General features: G+C 43.1%; 1 long non-coding RNA gene across 1 annotated transcript; it reads left to right on the top strand.

Moving 5' to 3' along the window:
- Positions 1-1146: 1146 nt before the first annotated feature.
- LOC135057572 (uncharacterized) lies at positions 1147-5962 on the top strand. Its single transcript, XR_010244208.1, has 2 exons — positions 1147-1232; positions 5682-5962. It is a non-coding gene; the product is annotated as an uncharacterized LOC135057572 (long non-coding RNA).
- The last annotated feature ends 7708 nt before the right edge of the window (positions 5963-13670 follow it).

The following is a 13670-nucleotide window of genomic DNA, read 5'->3' as shown; positions in this document are numbered from 1 at the left end:
CAGTGCACACAGATATGGTATGTGACTGAGTCACTGTGTGCTGTGTATCGCTTTTTTCAGGCAGAGAACGGATTATAAATAAAAGTGGTGGTCACTGGTCACTATCAGCAAAACTCTGCACTGTACACTACTGAGTACTCCTAATGCTCCCCAAAATTAGTAAATCAAGTGTCTCTCTAATCTATTCTAATTCTAAACGGAGAGGACGCCAGCCACGTCCTCTCCCTATCAATCTCAATGCACATGTGAAAATGGCGGCGACGCGCGGCTCCTTATATAGAATCCGAGTCTCGCGATAGAATCCGAGCCTCGCGAGAATCCGACAGCGTCATGATGACGTTCGGGCGCGCTCGGGTTAACCGAGCAAGGCGGGAAGATCCGAGTCGCTCGGACCCGTGAAAAAAAACATGAAGTTCTGGCGGGTTCGGATTCAGAGAAACCGAACCCGCTCATCTCTAGTTACAATGCTTATTGGCAAATCTTTTATCCATTGCCATACATGATTTTTAAATTGTAAGAGAATAATTGGACCAACTGAGGAATTTGACTCCCATACTAATTTGCTTTACTACACATTTATTACCCTTTTTGCCCCAGAACATTTCTATTCATTAACCCAAAATATATGATAAAGTCCCTTATAGAACATGTTAAGATATTGCATTCATTTCATTAAACATAGAATAATTTTCTGCACACATACATATGAAACATGATTCAACTTTATTGATTCCTAAAGAGATTCTTATAGTTTCTCCAAGAAGAATATACAGTATCTCTCATTTACATGTTACTCCATTACTTTCAAGGGTTTAAAATTTATGCACACATTTATTATGTTCTTCTTTGATTGATCATAAATTATCTATATAGCTTAAACTTTGTAGCAGAAAGAACCATATGGCTCAAACAAAGAATTATATGGTGTCGAGCAGTTACCTTTCATCTGTAAGCTAGATAATAAAAAAGGTTGATTATTTATTCAAAGGTGCCCTGTTATCAATATGGTTGCAAACAAGGCAATTTGACATCTGCTTTCCTCAATAAAATACACAAACCCTTTGTTTACCTAAAAAGTTAGTAGAAAATACATTTAAATTAATTCATTACTTATTGCAGCAGTTCAATCTGCAAGCATTGGTCAAAATAAGAGTAGCTCAGATTTCTTTTGGTGGTGTTATGTGATTATTACATGGTACAATTAGCAGAACTTGGGTAAATATGAAAATAATGTAAGTTTGCATAGTATGTATATGCTTGTTCTTTTCTCTTCTGGGTGTCAATAGACACAACAGTTTATTGTTATTTAATATTATTTTTCATCTTGCCCTGATGAAGAGAAAGATTGCCCTTGAAACAAACATTTTAACAAACAATAGTTTTATTTTCAGCACTTTGCACTGTTCATGGCTCCAGTCAGCACTAAGGTACCAAAACTGAATGCAAATAATGACTTGCTTGTACTCTATTTCATGCTAATATTATTCTGTGGAATCATAGCCACTGGGTAAGGTGAGCAACACTCCTCACTACATCATGTACTTGCAGCTACACTTATTTTCACCTTTTCCCCATATATTTAGCTGTAATATTACACACTTTAACCACTTGCATGGTGTGGTCGCATCAGATGGCTGGTCTTTCCCTGACATGGTCACATCTGATGTGACCAGTCAGAAATGCTCACTGTACGGCTGCTGGAAGATCTTCCAGCTGATTCCTGGTTGCCTCCCCCAGTGCCTGCCATGCTGTCGATCACTGCTGATCAGTCAGCTTGGTGGAACCCCCATCCAGGGGCTGGAGAGTTTAGCAGCTGCTGGAGATTGCAACAGAAGCAGACCTTACCTTGCTGTGTACAGCCGATGACTGCAGAAAAGAGCAGTCGCCAGGCATTGCGATGGTAGTGATGTTCTGATCACCGATGATCCAATATCTCACCCATCAATGTTTTGACCAGTGTTTAAAAAAATAAAATAAATATATTATTTATATAATAAATAGAATGTAAGCTCTCACGAGTAGGGCCCGCTTCCCTCATGTGCTTATACTTTTCTTACTTTAATAATCCTCAACTGCCCAGATCCCGCAGTTTTTTTTTGGCCACCTGGAACTTATCTCTATGTTGTTTACTGGTGTAGATATGCTTAGTTACCCTGTACTTGTCCTTTATTGTCTTCAACTGTAAGTCACTGTTTTCCTGTTTTGATTATGTGCATATGTACTCTGTAATTGGGCGCTGCGGAACCCTTGTGGCGCCATATAAATAAAGGATAATAATAATTTTATATATATATATATATATATATATATATATATATATATATATATATATATACAATAAAACCATGTTGGATAGGTTTTAACTAGGCATTTTTAACCTATGTCAATCATAAAAAAAATTCTGTCAATTTCTGAGTGGTTTTTGTGAAAAATATTAGCCAGTTAGGTGGTTAAAGTGTATATAATATAAAAGTGTTTTTTAGTAGTAGTTACACATACCACCTTCAATATACTTAGGCATTAATAAGATATTTTCATTAAATGAAATTCTCCATTATTAACAAGACAAAAACGATGCAGGCCTAGTTTTATGTTTAAAATAATTTTGGATACAGGGCATCAGGAATCCCGCAAGCCAACATTCTATTTCAAAGTCCATGTTTATTCTGTAAGGTGAACCTGTAGGAAGTTGTCTGTTAAAATGAAGCAATAACAGTTGGAAAATAAAAAGCCAGTTTGCTGTCAGATCTGGATGGAATGTCTCTTTTTTGTCTGTTGTTTTAGTTTCTTTGAAAAGCCAAATCAATTTGTTTGAACCAATTCATCATGAAACCAAAGCTGACATTAATTGGGCTGTGTTATTACAAGAGCAGGTCACTGGTGCTCCACTCTAATAGACTTTACAGATTTTTAGTTTTATAGATATTCCGAGAAGACTCCAGTGCATTAGAAAAAGCTCAGGTCAACCCCGGAGTCACCCTGAAGAAGTAAAAGCAGAAGGATTTATATGGCATATACAGGGGATGTTCTAGAAAAGCAGGGGCATTGCGCTGTGATTGTGCCAATTGAATCACAAATTGGAATGCAACAGCTAAAGCGCCAAAGGCCTCTCGCCACACACTGCTGAATAATTTCCCATGTCCAAGAGAAATGTACTGCATTCATTTATTTACTTCTATAGTACTGTTTCGTACTGACGGCAGTCTTTTTCCAGACCACATTAATTGGAGCACAGGGAATAAATATTTAACATATAATCTGGTGCCCAATCAACAGCAAACAAATTGTAAAGAGCAAAGTAGGATTCACTTTTACTATATATTTTTTTTATATGTGTTAAAAATAACTTTTATATAATGCATAATGCACTTATTACATTTTCTACATATCTGTAAAGCAGCATAGCACTTAGCATTGCTCCCTCTAGTTTGAGTCTGTGCAAGGTTAAAAGTGTGGTATGGAAGGTCGACAGTAGCTAGGTTGACAGTGTTTAAGTCGACCACTATTGAGCGACAGTAACTAGGTCGACATGGACTAGGTCGACAGGTCAAAAGGTCAACATGAGTTTTTCATTTTTTTTTTGTCGTTTTCTCTGTACAGTGACCGGGAACCCCAAATCAGTGCACCATGTCCGCTTGCCATGCTTTGGCCAAAGTGCTTCGCTCCGCTACCGCTGCGCTCGGGCCAAGGTTGCTATTCCCAATCGTATGAAAAATTTAAAAAAAAAGAAAAAAATTGTGAAAAACTCATGTCGACCTTTTGACCCGTCGACCTAGAACATGTTGACCTAGAGCCCCTGTCGACCTAGTTACTGTCGACCAATAGTTGTCTATTCCAACAGTCCAAAGCCATAATGGTAGGTTAACTGGCTTCCAAGTAAACTGGCCCTGAAAATAAATGTGTGCTTGTACATTGTGTGATCCACTGGGGCAGGCAAAGACTTGTCTGAATATATACAGGGTGATTCAAAAGTCGCAGTACACCCATATGTTTAAAAAACTGTGTAGGAAATGAGAAAACTGAATACGCCTGTAAGGTATGGGGGAGGTGGGCTATCTTTTAGGGTAGGTACCGAACATGGGCACCATCTTTAAATTGGCCATCTTGACTCTAAGTCAGTTTTCTCAAGTGGAAAGGGGGTCAAGTAACATGTCAAACAACATCAGAATTTGCTGAAAAGTTTATTGCTGCAGACAGATTTGAAATAGCAGTTATGGTTCCATCGTACGCCAATGCCTTCATGCATCAGGTGGAAAAACAGATGTTCTACCTGAATACAACAGTCATGCAGCACGTTATATACTATAAGCGCTATATTGATGACTTGTTAGTTATTTGGGGGGGTTTCAAGGAGGAACTTGCGGATCTTTGGGATACACATAATTCGACATCTCATGTAGTCAAATTTACATATACTATTGATGAGGTTATTATTAACTACCTAGATGTCTCCATTACTTGTTCCAACCAAAGGGTATCTACCTCCATTTATATTAAACCCACGGACCGCAATATGCTCCTTAGTTACCAAAGTTTCCATCCGTTAGCGCTTAAAAGAGGATTACCGTACTCACAATTTTTGCGAGTTAGACGGATTACTTCTGATCCTCAAGAAACCGTGGTGGCACTAGATAGTATGCTGACCAAATTCGCACATCGAGGCTACCCATTGAGAACGTTACAGGCGGCCAAAACTAAGGTTTTAAGCATACCACGTGAGCATACCCTACACCCCGCCAAGGTTAAAAGTGATCCTAAAAGATTAGCCTGGGTCAATACTCACACCACAGCTAGTAAAAGGGTGGTGCATAAGGCCAAACAAATGTGGCCCATAATTCAGACTGACCAGGCCTTGTCATCTTTAGCGGAAACACGTATTATGCCTTGTTACACACGAGGGAGGAACCTGGGTGATATGGTTATGAAGCTTGATGTTACCAATCTAACCAAGCCCAGGGAGTCTCATTTCCTGAGACAGAAGTTAGGTTGCTATAGATGCCTGGGGTGTGCAACTTGCAACACCCTGATTTCAGGAGCCACCTTTAATCACCCCCTAACTGGTCGCAAGATTAAAATACAACACAGGCTTACGTGCACCACTACGCACGTAGTATACCTCCTGACCTGTCCCTGCGGTTTAGCCTATATAGGTAAGACCATTCGCCAGTTTAGGGAACGGATGGCCCTTCATCGTAGTGCCATTAAGAAGGCTTACGAGAAGGGCCTCAGTGAACAGCCTTTTGCCCGACATTGTCTTGAGGCCAAACATAATGTCGCATCCATTAGGGCCATTCTAATAGATCATGTACCTAAATCCCACAGGGGGGGGTGACAGAAATAGGATCCTTTTGCAGAAAGAATCCAGGTGGATTTTTTCCCTAGGCACGATTTCTCCTAAGGGCCTGAATGAGAATTGGGCCTACAATGTTTTCTGTAGATTATCTGACTGTGTTTCTCTTTCTTCTTCTTTTTTCTTTTTCTTTTTTTCATTTAGTGATATATATGAGCCTTATCGGCATTGTAAACATGCATATTTATGTAATTGAATTTAATATGATGGGATTTGAGCGCTAGTAGTGATATTGCTCGTCACTCTTTTAAGTGTTTTAAATGTTTCACTGTCAATACTGTAGTATGGTTTCACTATACCATGTTCACCTGTCTTTGTCTCTTTTACACAGGCGGCTCTATGGACGCTGTCTATTAGCGTCCTGGTTACTATGGAAGCTCCCTGCGACGCGGCGCGCCGTGATGACGTCACCCGCGAGACGCTGCAGCGGACCGGGAGAGTGGTATCGCCGGCGCGCCGTGGAGCAGGTGAGTGTGATTAGGGCTTACTGTGATTTGATTTGGTTGGGGATATATGTATGTATGTTTGTGCACATTTGGTAATACTGCCCTGAGGACGGAGGAAGCTCCGAAACATGTTGGCTTGTTGCTAATAAAGAATTAACGGATTCCAGACTGCCGAGTGCCGCCTGCTTTACTCTTTGATCTATATATAGATATAGATAGATATAGATATAGATACAGATATACATGTATGTAATGTATCACAAATGGGTGCTAAAGTAAGGGGCAGCTAGCACTGCTCATGTCTTCAGTGACTCATCCAGGACCAAGGATAAAAGAGAAAATCCTGCTTGATCCACACTAACATCAAGAGTAATAATATGAAAGACAGATAAATCAAAGCCGTATAAGGGTAGGAGAGTTAGGTGCAATGGCTGGTAATAGGGAGGGGCAAATTTAGGGGTCAGGCCGCCCCTAGGTACAACACTATTGGTCGTCCCCCATCATGTTGCTGCCCACTTTATGTTGGGGTGTCCCGGCTGCCAAAGCAGCACCAACTTCACCCTCCACCACCACAGGTTACTGGCCATTCCTCCCTCCTCCCTCACCAGTAAAAAAATAAATTGTAATGACAAAAAAAATAAAAAAAGGATAACCTGGCCTCATCAGCCTAGCAGGGTTGTCGTGCAAGTGAGCATACTGTGCTCCCAGCAAGTGTCACCTCTAGGCACGTGCCTCACTTGCTTAGTGGGAAATTCACAACTGGCAATATGTTGCATTAACATCACACAAAGAAAAAAAACAAAGCAACATTACTGCATAGGATGCCAGATAGTACCTGAAAGATAATTAAGTGAATAATAACAATAATACATCCTAAATAAAAGTCTAACACAACTAATTATAAAAGTGGCACTCATAACACGTTTACCTCAGGATCAGCAACGGAAATCTTGGGGCCCGTCACACTCATGTTATTGGGGCCCCCATCCCCCCCCCCCCCAACCATCGACTCATCCTCAGAGTCTCTCCAGCCACATCCTCACCTGTGTCTCTTCAGCTCCAGCTCTGCCTTCAGCACCATCTGCCCCAGTGTCTCTGCATCTCACAGTCCCCCCTTCCTCCCCATGATTCTCCAGCCCCACTACAAGGAACTCTCCAGCCTATACTTACCTTCTGTTGCCTGCTTCTCTGCCATATAGCAGCACAACATTCAGACATCAAGCGCTGTACAAGAGAAAATAATTACTGTGCCAACTGTCAGGCTGGCAGCAACCTGTGGGGCACATGAACTGGGCTCCCAAGTCTCCTGCGGGTCAGAGGCCCCTTAGTCTTGGGGCCAATGTAAGTATCCACCTGTACTCCCCGGTTGCCAGGCCTGGTTTAACTCTGTTCATAAACCCCTTCTAGACATACAGTAGAGATGTGCAGAGGTAGAAGTGAAAGGCAGCCAAGGACAGAACCTTGGGCAACCATGAGGGGAAGGGGAAGCAGAGGAGAGCTGAGAATATGACATGTCCTGAAATTGCCTGCTGTGTGCTGCGGAACAGCAACTTGTTTAAAGAGAGAATGTATTATATATATATATATATATATATATATATATATATACACACACACACACACACACACACATACATACATATACACACACAGCCTTTATATTCCAGCTGATTCAAATAGTTCAATTAGGCACGTTGTTATATTGGGACATATATCTCTGGATACAAACCTGATGCAAGGTTAAGGTCAATGTAAAAAAGGCGTACTTGTTCCTTACCCAGGACCACAGGAAACGTGCAAATAATGGTGCCAAGGGCTGATGTTTTGAGGTCTGAAGGCATGGAACTAGCTGCCTTGGGTGGTACAGTTATCGGACAAATGACCAGGTGTCTATAGGATATAAGCAGCGAGTGGGGTATTCAAAATGCAGATGATTCTAGCCAGGCAATCTAGGATATGTGAGTTATTGTTAATTCAAAGTATTTTTATTGCTGTTGTTCATTAAATTTAATGTGATGGTACTTCACTACCGTGCACCCCCTTTTTTATATTCTTATACAGATACTGTTGTAACATTGAGGAATGAAGGTATGCTGCGTGAAAGATTATTTCACTAACATGCATATTGGATTGACTCTGCACATGGTAATATAACTTTTCTGTGCTAATATATTATATGGGGACATATATATATATATATATATATATATATATATATATATATATATATATATACACACACACATATATATACACACACATACATATACATATACATATACATATATATATATATATATATATATATATATATATATATACCCACACACACACACACACACACAAACACACACCCATTAACGGAGGAGTAGGGATGGCAGCAGCAATGAGTTGAACTCACTGGGTCCAACAGCATAAATGAGATGATTTCGGTAGACGCCGCAAGCCACCCTGTTTTGATGTAATTACTCCTTAGCACCAGCATGTTATTTCCTACATGTATCACTATGTAATATCAGTGGGAATATGGGGTGGGGGGGTAATCCACACCTGATTGCTCGCTAGCGGTTTTTGCAGTGCTGCAATCAGGTCAGAACTGCGCATGCACCACAATGCACAGGCGCGTCGCTCGGGTACAAAGCGGATCGTTGCTGTGCAATAAGTTTTATGAAGAATCCATTCGCACAGCCGATCGCAAGGAGATTGGCAGGAAGAAGGCGTTTGTAGGTGTCAACTGGCCATTTTCTGGGAGTGTTTGGAAAAATGGAGGCGTGTCCAAGCGTTTGCAGGGCAGATGTCTGACATCAATTCCGGTCCCGGACAGGCTGAAGTGATCGCAGCGGCTGAGTAAGTCCTGGGCTACTCAGAAACTGAACAAGATCATTTTGTACTGCTCGGCTGCACATGCGATCGCACACTTGCACAGCTAAAATACACTCCCCGGTGGGCAGCAACTATGCAAACGCAGGACTGCAAAAAACAGCTAGCAAGCGATCAGGTCTGAATTACCCCCTCGATGTTGATGTGAAGCACGGTCATCACCAACTGCCATCACCAACTGCCGCCCACATGCCACATATGAATTCTCCATGGCATAAATCCTCAGTGCACAGCAATTTCACTGGCATTTCTTGAGTTGACGCTGCTGCTGACGCATGAGAAACAGCCTCCCAAGAAAGATCCATTCGCTCACTAGTATTTGCTGCCAGCGATTCACCAGTGACCGGATCTCAGTGCACAATCACATCTGTGTTTTTTCTTACTCTATTTCTACAACTACTGTCACCTGCTACAATGACCCAAAGGGAGTTACTCCAGCTGATTGGAAATGGAGGAACAAACCATAACATCAGTGAGACATGGTCAGGATGCCGCAGACCATCCAATGATGGACCATCATCAGGAAGAGGAACAGTGACCATCATCTGGAAGTGGAAAAGCTGGCCCATCATCAGGAGGAACGGCACCATCATCGGGAAGAGAAAGTGCTGAACCATCATCAGGAAGAGGAAGAGCTGGACCATCATTAGAAAAAGGAAGAAATGAGGCCAGTGCCAGTGAAAATTGGGCAGCTCCACTGAGAGAAGCACTCCTGATGCTGGCGAACATCCTGAGGCCCATTCTGCCCAGTATTCCCACCTACAGCAGATGCACTGTTGCAGAAAGAGAGGACGTAGCGTACTATGGTGGTCATTCCAAGTTGATCGCTAGCTGCATTAGTTCGCTGTGCAGCGATGAGGCCAAAAACGGCACTTCTGCGCATGCCTATGCGGCGCATTGCACACGCGCGAAGTACTATTACAACGAATGATGTAGTTTCACACAAGGTCTAGCAAAGCTTTTCAGTCGCACTGCTGGCCGCAGAGTGATTGACATGAAGTGGGCGTTTCTGGGTGTCAACTGACCGTTTTCAGGGAGTGTTAGAAAAAATGCAGGCGTGCCAGGAAAAACGCAGGCGTGGCTGGGCGAACGCTGGGCGTTTGTGACGTCAAAACAGGAACTGAACAGTCTGAAGTCATCGCAAGTGCTGAGTAGGTATTGAGCTACTCTAAAACTGCACACAAAAAAATTGCCGCCGCTCTATGATCCTTTCGTTCGCACTTCTGCTAAGCTAAAATACACTCCCAGTGGGAGGCGGCATAGCGTTTGCACGGCTGCTAAAAACTGCTAGCGAGCAAACAACTCGGAATGACCACCTATACCATCTGCATGTCTGACATAGAAGTTGGAATGGAAAATGGCTTTATCCTCCTGCCACCATACCTTCCATGTCACTTGCCTGACACAATGGCTACAGATGAATAGCATTGGTCCTGTGTGCCGCACGCGGTGTTATGACCTGGACATTTTTTCGCACCTTATCTGAAGGGCACCAAACAGAAGCAGAAACAGAGGACCCAATCTAAACATTAAAAATATATATCAGTAAGTTTGTTCCTTTTTGGTTTCTTTGTTTTAAGATATTTTTTTTTTTTCATATTTTGTAGATATGATCCAGCTTCAAACATAGTTTGTTTTCTGAACAATACATAAGAACATAATTGATAAATTTTTCTTTAACAAAATCTGTAAATTTACACTTATAGAACATACATTACACTATTACAATCTGCTTCCTCCCTTCTCTATGGTGACACATGCATCAGAACTGGCAAGATTACAGCCGCCACTATTTGTGCAGGCCATTTGTGGGGCAACACAAGAAATTGGGCTAAACCATGTTGCATTGCAGGTGGGGCAGGTGTAACATGTTCAGACAGATTTAAATTTGGGTGTGGTGTGTTCAAACTGCAACCTAAATTGCATTATACATTTTTATTTTGCATGTGGGTGACATGCAAAAGCAGCTAGTATTTACCCTGCAAAAAAAAATATATATATAACCCAATATTACTAAACAGAGAGGTAAACTGGGGATTAGGGCTACTGGCGACACCCGGAAAAAAAACAAAAACCGACATTAGACAGCCACCTCATGGGTGTGTTGGAAGAGCTGCTAAGCTGCCAATTACTTTTTAAAATGTTGACAGTTACATCCAACTCATTGATACCTGAAGTACTTGAAAATTTAAACCCAGGGAAAGCCGGGTACTTCAGCTAATAATAGTAAAAAGCGGACTCTGGATGTATAACTGTTGATCCCTCTGTCTCTGTCTCGTCTGCATATACTGTCCTCTTGTATTTCTTTATCAAGACAAAGACCAGATTGCAGGGTCTGATTAACAATGGGGCAGATGGAGCTGCAGCTCCAGGCCTCCCATTGAAAATAGGCCCATAGGAGACTGACAGTGTTGACAGGAAAAAAACTTTTTCCTGTCACACACTGCCAGCGGAAGCGGCTGCCCTCTCTCCCCTACCTCGCCTCCTCCAGCTCTAGCACTCTCGGAGTTCAGACTTCAGAGATCCGTGCAGGCAGTGTGGTTGCCACCCCTCCCCTCCAGTGTCTCCGTCTCTGGGGTCCTGTGCCTGTCACAAGCTCCGGCACCAAACTACACGAGGAGCTGCTGCTGCTGCTGCATGAAGCCTGGTACTGAATGTTTATGTAGTGTGTACTGCGTGTGTGTATATGTGGTGGTGTGTATACCGTACTGTGTGTATATGTATATGCAGCAGTGGTGTGTGTTGGTGTACTGTATGTGTATATGCAGCAGTGGTATGTGTTGATGTACTGTATGTGTATATGCAGCAGTGGTGGGTGTGTTGGTGTACTGTGTGTGTATATGCAGCAGTGGTGGGTGCTTTGGTGTACTGTGTGTGTATATGCAGCCGTGGTGGGTGTGTTGGTGTACTGTGTGTGTATATGCAGCCGTGGTGGGTGTGTATATGTGGTGGTGTGTGTACTGTATGTGAAAATGCAGCAGTGGTGGGTGTGTTGGTGTACTGTGTGTGTGTAAATGCAGCAGTGGTGTGTGTGGGTATATGTGGTGGTGTGTGTACTATATTTGTATATTCAGCAGTGGTGGGTGTGTTGGTGTACTGTGTGTGTATACGCAGGTGTGGTGTGTGTGTATATGTGGTGGTGGTGGTGGTGTGTGTATGTACTGTGTGTGTATATGTTGAGGTGGTGTGTGTGTTTGTGTGTGTGTGTGTGTATAGGCTGTGGAGTGGAAGCGCTACTACCTAGCACAAACTGCACCGTTCCTCACCGTCTGCCGCCCGCCAGAGTGACGCCATCAGCCGGAGACTGCTGCCGCTGGACGCGGTGGCAGCACCACGGGCAGGAGGAGCCTGACACAGTAGTCAGACCTGGACTGCACACAGTACGCTCCTACGGACCCTTAACCACTATAAAGATCAAAGGTTGGGAAAGTGAGGGGAAACTGACGGACTGTGCAAAATAACACCACGATCCACTATCCACCAGTTTCTCCTAATAGGAGATTTTTACTAATCTTTTTCTTTACAGGTGCCTCGTTTACAGTATATATATATATATATATATATATATATATATATATATATACACACACACACACACACACACACACACATACAGATATTTATTTATAATTTTTTTATTTACACATAGCACTTATTGGGCGGGATTTAAATCTTCCAGCTGTCCTCCCGCCCCCCATCGCGCCCTCCGGAAGTATTCAAATGTTACTGCCGATGGGCGCGATATCAGCATTTCAGCTCGCCACCCCCTGGGGTGGTGAGCTAAAATGTACGAAAAGTGACCCGTTTGGACGCCCAAACGGGACTTTTCGCGATCACGCCCATGACTTTAGTCGGGTTTAGCTGCTTTACGCGGCTAAACCTGTCTCTTATGGGCGCGATCAGCGCGATAATAGGGAGCCATAGAATATCGCCATGTGGACCTTAATATGGCAGTGCCTGATTGTAGCAGTAAATTTGTTAGCAGATGGGTAAAAATAGGATTTTAATACCTACCGGTAAATCCTTTTCTCTTAGTCCGTAGAGGATGCTGGGATCATCATAGAACCATGGGGTATAGACGGGATCCGCAGGAGACATGGGCACTTTAAGACTTTGAAAGGGTGTGAACTGGCTCCTCCCTCTATGCCCCTCCTCCAGACTCCAGTTATAGGAACTGTGCCCAGGGAGACGGACATTTTGAGGAAAGGATTTATTGTTAAACTAAGGTGAGATTCATACCAGCTCACACCTCAAGCATGCCGCACAACGTGGCATTCAACAGAACACAAGCCAACGGCATGAACACTTGCAGCAACATGCTGACAATAACGTAACACAACATGTGTGTAACCACAACTAATAACTGCAGATACAGTACGCATTGGGACGGGCGCCCAGCATCCTCTACGGACTAAGAGAAAAGGGTTTACCGGTAGGTATTAATATCCTATTTTCTCATACGTCCTAGAGGATGCTGGGGTCATCATAGAACCATGGGGTTATACCAAAGCTCTAGAACGGGCGGGAGAGTGCGGATGACTCTGCAGCACCGATTGACCAAACTTAAGGTCTTCAGCGGCCAAGGTGTTAAACTTGTAGAACTGTGCAAAAGTGTTTGACCCCGACCAAGTAGCTGCTCGGCAAAGTTGTAATGCCGAGACCCCCCGGGCAGCCGCCCAGGATGAGCCCACCTTCCTAGTAGAATGGGCTTTTACCGATTCCGGTAACGGCAATCCAGTCGTGGAATGAGCATGCTGAATCGTGTTACAGATCCAGTGTGCAATGGTCTGCTTGGAAACAGGACACCCAACCTTGTTGGGAGCATACAGGACAAACAGAGCCTCTGTTTTCCTAATCTGAGCCGTTCTGGTGACATAAATCTTCAAAGCTCTGACCATATACAGAGATTTTGACTCAGCGAAGGCGGCAGTAGCCACAGGCACCACAATAGGTTGGTTCATGCGGAAAGAGGAAACCACCTTCGGCAGAAATTG

This window comes from Pseudophryne corroboree, chromosome 3 (assembly GCF_028390025.1).
Source record: "Pseudophryne corroboree isolate aPseCor3 chromosome 3, aPseCor3.hap2, whole genome shotgun sequence".
In the NCBI taxonomy this organism is placed as follows: Eukaryota; Metazoa; Chordata; class Amphibia; order Anura; family Myobatrachidae; genus Pseudophryne; species Pseudophryne corroboree.
The sequence above is the reverse complement of the archived record's forward strand: the minus strand, read 5'-3'. Positions and strand labels throughout refer to the sequence as shown.